Source organism: Triticum urartu, chromosome 7, assembly GCF_003073215.2.
Source record: "Triticum urartu cultivar G1812 chromosome 7, Tu2.1, whole genome shotgun sequence".
Lineage (NCBI taxonomy): Eukaryota > Viridiplantae > Streptophyta > Magnoliopsida > Poales > Poaceae > Triticum > Triticum urartu.
Genome location: NC_053028.1, coordinates 710,160,001 through 710,166,852, shown reverse-complemented (window position 1 = coordinate 710,166,852; position 6,852 = coordinate 710,160,001). Strand labels below are relative to the sequence as shown.

The window sequence follows — 6,852 nt, the reverse complement described above, 5'->3', positions numbered from 1 at the left end:
TGACTAGCTTGAAGGGGTTGAACAGGACGGAAGACACGAGTTTACCTAGGTTCGGCCCCTCTGGATGAGGTAAAAGACTACGTCCTACTTCTAGTTGTATTGCTTGAGTATCGATTACAAGGGAGCGAATCTGCTTGACCTAGCTATCAATCGATTGTAACTTAAGTTTACCCGCCATAGGGTCTCGCCTTAATAACACAGGTCGAGGCCCTGGGCTTACAGGAGTCCGGGTCGGGTCACACTTCTGGACCGACCCTGGTTCTAAATCACCTTGCCTTGCTAGGAAAGACGCCATTGGGTGGCTTACAGCTTTAATCCGGTTCTCCACATAAGTTGCCTCCTTGGCTCAGTTTGGGCTCCTTTAGGCCTGTCTAAGGCTTTCTTATTGAGTCGCCAACATTTTAACCCGGCCCATCTAGGGCGGGTTATAACACAGGGTTATATGCCCGACACTACCAACATCTGGTCTCCGCGTCGGTAATGGTGTTTCCCAAACGTCGGTACTAGGTTTTTTCTACTAGTGGTAGCTGGATGTCCATTGTACTCAACCAGTGTCTCGGTGCGATGAATTCCGCCAAGAGACTAGTGGTGTCACCATGTGCAAGATCAATGATCCATGCATTATCAGACAAAGCCGCCCTGACGAAACTTCAAAGTCGCACTTAGCTTGCTTGCATGTACTAGATGAAAGTCGAGGTACCAAATATGAGCAGTAAGCTTCGACAACATCTCAGATATAGCGAACACCTCACTCAGGGGGATTTACTCAGAGCAAGGCTCCGGATGGTAACAACTCGCAGGTCTGAACATATTAAAGTGGAGAGATTTTGGACTTGGAAGCGGAAGTATGAGGAATTTTGAGTCTTTTTGGACTTTGATCTCTCCGCATTTAGGAAGAAAAACATCTCCTCACAAGGTCTCACTCAGATGTATGCATATAGGTTGCACTAAAAGATATCCTGATTATATTTTCAGTGCCACATCTAGAGTGCATATATGTATCGATGGTCTATCAAACCCAATGTAACATGTAACAACCAAACATGTGACCTATAAAACATGATTAAACGAGACGTTGATGATTTCATGACGAGTTCCTCATACAAAAAAAACTCTAGATTTTTTACTTATGTATAGCTAATAATAAACTTGAAACTGCTACCAAGATATTTTCGACACCATGTGCTTTATAAATCTCTACCAAGTTATTTAAGGATAGATAAATATATATATATATATATATATATATATATATATATATATATATATATATATATATATATATAGACACACACACACACACTATATTAATGTGAGTATCCATCCATGAAAAATATGCATGTTTGTATTTCTTGGCAATTGAATTGAAATACCTGTTTAAGACATAATGTATTGAAATGAAAAAATATTAATGTGACTTCCAATAGTAATATAGCTCGCATGGTAATTTTCCACACCTTGAGCATAAAGAACAATATTACTAATCTAATCAAGTATTACAACCCAATCTCGAGAATAAATAACAAGTATAAAAGCTTCATATAAATATTGCGTTTGTTTAGACTTGGCGTGACTAAATAAAAAAAATATTGAAATTTAATAATATATAATTACTAAGCACTCAACCTACCAAAGTTTGAAGATGTATAATCACGCAACGCTACCGTCGGCCACAGTGGCCGCATGGTCTGGCGCCATGAGTTTAGCTGGGTGATGCTCGTAGACCTCGCCTGGTCAAATCTAAGAGGGACGTCGGCGCCACCATCGATCAAGGTTTTGGGTACCGGGCGAAAAATTCGGTTACCGCCCGGTTCCCGTGTTTCTCGCTACCCCACGAGAAAGCTGTATCCCGAGCAAAAAAAATTCGAATTTTTTGAAATTTTTGAATTTCAACGGTGATAGTCTGCTCAAGTACAGATAGAAACTCTTCTAAAACATGTAAGCTACCGTGGTCTGATGGTAAACATGGCCCTCCCACGACCTCGCATACGTGGAGGACAGACTGGGAGAACTTACCACTGCGCCAACAGCGACTGCGTGAACTAGTTGAGCTCATTACCTATATATTTCAAGCTCAGAAAAATTTGAATTCAAATTGCATTAAAAAAATTCGAGCGGTATTTCCTCGGAATTTCACGGTAACCGCGGTATCCGCGTTTCTCGCCCACCCTCGGTATTTTCTTGTGATTCGGTAGCCAAAACGTTGCCATCGATTCAGGAGTAGTTGCTCAATGATCTTAAGTTTAGAAGGCAGCGAGAACAATGGAAGTCTTGCCGGAGTCTGGGTGCGGGGGCGGCTAAGTACGAGATGGGTAGGGGAAGCTTCTCATGACTAGGGATAGGGTTCCGACGCTATTTCTCTCGATTGTGCTGGAGTTTCACCCTCTGTATTCTAAAAATGAAGGTTTGTATGCTTAAACAGGCCAATGATTTTAAAATACTTTGAAATGACATTTCATGATAACATTCGTAGAAGTCATGAAGCAAAATTAGGATTCCAAGACGCTTTCGTAAATAGTATTTTTGAACCATCAATTTTTTTTGCCATGACTTCCAAGAATGTTATTTTATGATGAATTTTTTACAGCAACACAAAACATTTGTCGAATTTTGGCACCCTTGTTTTTCATTTTTTTATTTTTTACTAACTTTTTAATTTTACTATTCATCTGGGAGCATTTGAACTTGGGATCACATACTAAGTGACCAGCAGCGGCACAAACTGTACTGTAGGAGCACTATTAAGGGAGCATCTTACCGTTGAACATAGCAAGAGAAAAAAAGTTGGAAATGGTCTAGAGGTAGAACAGGAATCAGGGAAAGTCCAAGTAGTTTCAGACCTGAGAAACACATTATAAAACTTTTGCTTCTGGTTAGTACTACTACTTACAAACTATATTGTCGACATTCCAAAATGACCAACTCTTTGTACATATGCCAGACATTCGAGGACATGATTAACGGGATGCGGATGGACCTCTAGAAGCCAAGATACAGGAACTTTGATGAGCCCTACATATACTGCTATTACGTCGCGGGCACCGTGGGTGTGATGAGGCTTCCGGTGACGGGCATCTCGCCCGAGTCCAAAGCAACGGCTGAGAGTGTCTACGGTGCCGCTCTGGCTGTCGGGCTCACAAACCAGCTCACCAATATACTCAGGGATGTCGGAGAAGAGTAAGCCACCCACTCATTACCACTAAAATGCAACGGTCTTCCCTTTCTCTGAAGAACAATCATGATATGAGTATTAAAATAGGAATGTCTTGAAATTTTGTGTCTTTGCAACATTTCTTTTCCAGTGCGCAAAGAAGAAGGATATATCTACGTCAAGACGAGCTCGCGGAGGTGGGGCTCTCCAACAAAGACATCTTCAAAGGAGTCATCACCGACAAGTGGAGGAAATTCATGAAGAGGCAGATCAAGAGGGTGAGGATGTTCTTCGAGGAGGTGGAGCGAGGGGTGACTGAGCGTAGGAAGGAGAGCCGGTGGCCGGTAAGTGCCCTAATACCACAACTTGAAAGCCAAAAAGAGCTACATATAGAGTTCTCATCGATGTTAATTATTAGTAACAACGAAGGAGCTATGTGTAGTTCAAAACCCGCAAAAAAAAAAACCTATGTGTCAAGGGGGGTCGCCGCCCCTCATGTATAATCATTGAAAAAAAATATTAGGGGCTCAAATAGAAGAAAGTATCACTTGAGTGATAATATGGTTTTGCATTGCAATTGCAGGTTTGGGCCTCTCTGTTGCTATATCGACAGATCCTCGACGAGATCGAAGCAAACGACTACAACAACTTCACCAAGAGGGCCTGTGTTGGGAAGGCGAAGAAGGTGCTGGCGCTTCCTGTTGCTTACGGGAGATCGCTGCTCTTACCGTATTCACTGAGAAATAACCCAGACCTAGAAGAAACAACAAAGCAAGATGAAGATGGTCAGGTTAGGCTAGATAGAAAGAAATTGGGTGGTGTCGCGACATCTGCCTTCGAGCTCTTCATCCGGTTAGTTGGATAGTCAATGCGGTGAATCGGCACATTCCTCTGCAATCAATGTTGACATGAAGGGCTGGGGAAGGAAGGGAGAAGAATACTGCAGCAAACCTCGATGGAGACTGAATGTTTACATGTATATTATTATTGCTAGAACATGTGCGTTTGAAGATAGAACAAGATGTATATATATACTCGTTGTCGGTCCTGAATTCGAAAAACAGGTATATTATTCTGTACGCGTATATATTCGAGCAATACAGTTTGGAATACAGAACTGAGAAAATATGACGCTGTTTCTAAACTTTAGAAGGACATAGCCCTCAAGGGGAACATTCAATGAATACAGGGGCGATGGGACATAGATCAAGGAGGTTCCTTAGGACTAGCTAGCTAGCAGTCCTCAAGAATAGGTTCTACAGTTGCAATGGAAACACACGTTATATGTACTACAGGACAGTCACCTTATTACAACTCAACAGCAACTCCCAAAGCTAACCTCCCTCGGGGAAGTTGCCATTGAAGGAGAGCTAACAACCGGAAGCCGGCAAGCGCTCGCCTCGGGGCATAGGAGTGTAAAGGCCGACGATCGGAATCAGTTTACCGTATCCATGATTATTGCACACCCTGGTCGCCTGCCCTGATTGTACTTGAATTGCGAAGAGGCCTGCAACAGTGGTCACGAAAATGACATTTGCTCCCTCGGCAAAGCCCAACACATGCACCGGACATTTTGCACCCACTGGAGCACCATTTACTAGGGACAAACTTTCCAGGTAGATGATTCGGCCAGGCATCCATCGGGCATCCATCACCTCCCATGACCACAATTGCAGATGCGGATCCAGTTCTTCGACGAGTCCTAGTCCACCGCCCTCCGCCAGCATGAGGTTGCAAGTGGGTTCACCCTTAGAGTGGCAAGAGTCTGGTGTGTCGAACCAAGTCAGTCCATGCCTTGCCAGGTCATACTCCAGGATCAACCCACCACATGACATGAAGTACAAGAAAGACCTCCCAACAAGCACGCTGGAAAAGTATTCGAAGTCCATGAGGTATCTGTCGCGCATTAAGGTCGGCTCGCCCCAGGCGCCAGTCTCGGATGAGTAGACGCATGCCGACGTGTCATATAGGTCGTAGCCAGCGTCTTCATCAGAGACGGAGAAGACAAAGACCACGCAGAATGGACCGCCGTGGCAGTCGTGGTGGTTGCACCCGTCAGCTGCGCAGAACATGGCTGCGGTGGTGTTGCCGAACTGGAACGCCACGGGGATAGGTACGCGCTGCTGTGCACCCGTGATTGGCTCCCACACCAGGAATTCCTCGGTACGGTCCTTAGAGAGGAAGAGGGCGCGGCCGTGTCGGCAGTTGACGGCCTGCCAGAACAAGCGGTCGGGGGCAGCGAGGGAGAACGGCGATGCGGTGGCCAGGATGAAGGTAGGGATGGCCTCATCGTGTCAGTCATGGAGAACCCCGAGCACGGTGGGTGATGGATGGAGATTGTGAAAGCTGCGCCGGAACCAGCGTTGGGAGACGGCCTCGCTCCAGGACTTGCAGACAAGGGACGCACGGAGGAGGCTGGCCGGGTCGTCGGGCGGGATGCGGAGCAGGATCTCTTGTACGAGCTCGTCCGGGAGGGCCGGCGGCGGTCCTTTTTTCCTCAAATGATACTCCGGCAGCGGTCCTGGTACCATGGTGGCCGCTAGCTAGGTTTTTCTCTCCGAGCTTGGCAGCTGCTGTTGGCCCAGTCTGACGAGTACGTGCGGCAATGGCAACGAAGCGTACGTATGTACACGACGGGTAACCGGCCAGAAGCTAAGCCCAAGCTGGCTAATTGCTAGCTAGCCTTGGTGCTTTGTGTACTGCTTTCCAATTTTCACGGTGTGTTTAGATGTATATATAGTACAGTAGTAAGGACAAGCAAAGTTAACCCGAGGCGGCCGCTAGTTCGAATCCTACTCTAGCTAGCTACGTGATGGCTCTGAAACCAGCACGGACAGTTTAAAAAAAATGTCAGACCGGGTGTTGGTCGAGCCTTAGATTTGTGTGAAACAAAGACCTCGATATGAGGCTAGCCGTTGGTGTGTGCCTGTATGAGCTCCTGCCTCGGTTTCGTGTTCGCGCTTCTATCAGATATAATATACGTGTCCGCGCTTGCAAGCATATTTGTGTGAAGCAGCTCGTGTTTGTGTTGGGCCATTTGTAATCCCTCGAAAGTGACCGAGCTGGCCCACGCAGAGTTCAATCGCCTTATAGCATCTACGGCCGGCAGCCTCAAAGCCGCCTTATACGTCTGGGCAGACCGCCCGGTCACTGTCAGATCATGAAATTTTGACGTAGACGTGCGCCTCAAACTGTCCTCAACGCCCGGACTGACCAGCATCCCTCATATTTACACCAAATATGGAACGAATATGAGGGCGTCCGGGCGCGCCCGGGCACGCCCATCACGTCTGACCCGACGGCTCGCCCCCACCCCAAATTGCACAAAATCCACCCCCGGACCTACCGGATCCCATTTGTTATCTCGTCTCTTCTTCCTCCTGCACGCCGTCCGTCTCGCAGCTCCACCGCTGTGCGCGCTCCATAGTCGTTGTTAGCCTCTGCGCCGCCAGCTCTGGCAGAGCAGTCTTGTCGCCCGTCCTCGCCATGCGGGACATAGTCGCTGGCCCGGATGCGACCGCGGTACGTCCGACGACTCTCTGGCTCCACCTTGCACTTGATGTGTTCGACACATTGTTTGAACGTATTTTTCGTGATTTCATTATGGAAAACGATGGATTTCGATGCTTCGTCGGACGAGGAGTATGAACCGACGGAGCTTGATCAAATGATTTAAGATGAGTTCTTCATTCCTTGGATTC

At 46.7% G+C, this 6,852-nt stretch overlaps 2 pseudogenes; one reads left to right on the top strand and one right to left on the bottom strand.

The window, feature by feature from the left end:
• Nucleotides 1-2,947: 2,947 nt before the first annotated feature.
• Nucleotides 2,948-4,056, top strand: LOC125523963 (annotated as a pseudogene).
• Nucleotides 4,057-4,521: 465 nt separating this feature from the next.
• LOC125519574 lies at nt 4,522-6,639 on the bottom strand (annotated as a pseudogene).
• Between the last annotated feature and the right edge of the window lie 213 nt (nt 6,640-6,852).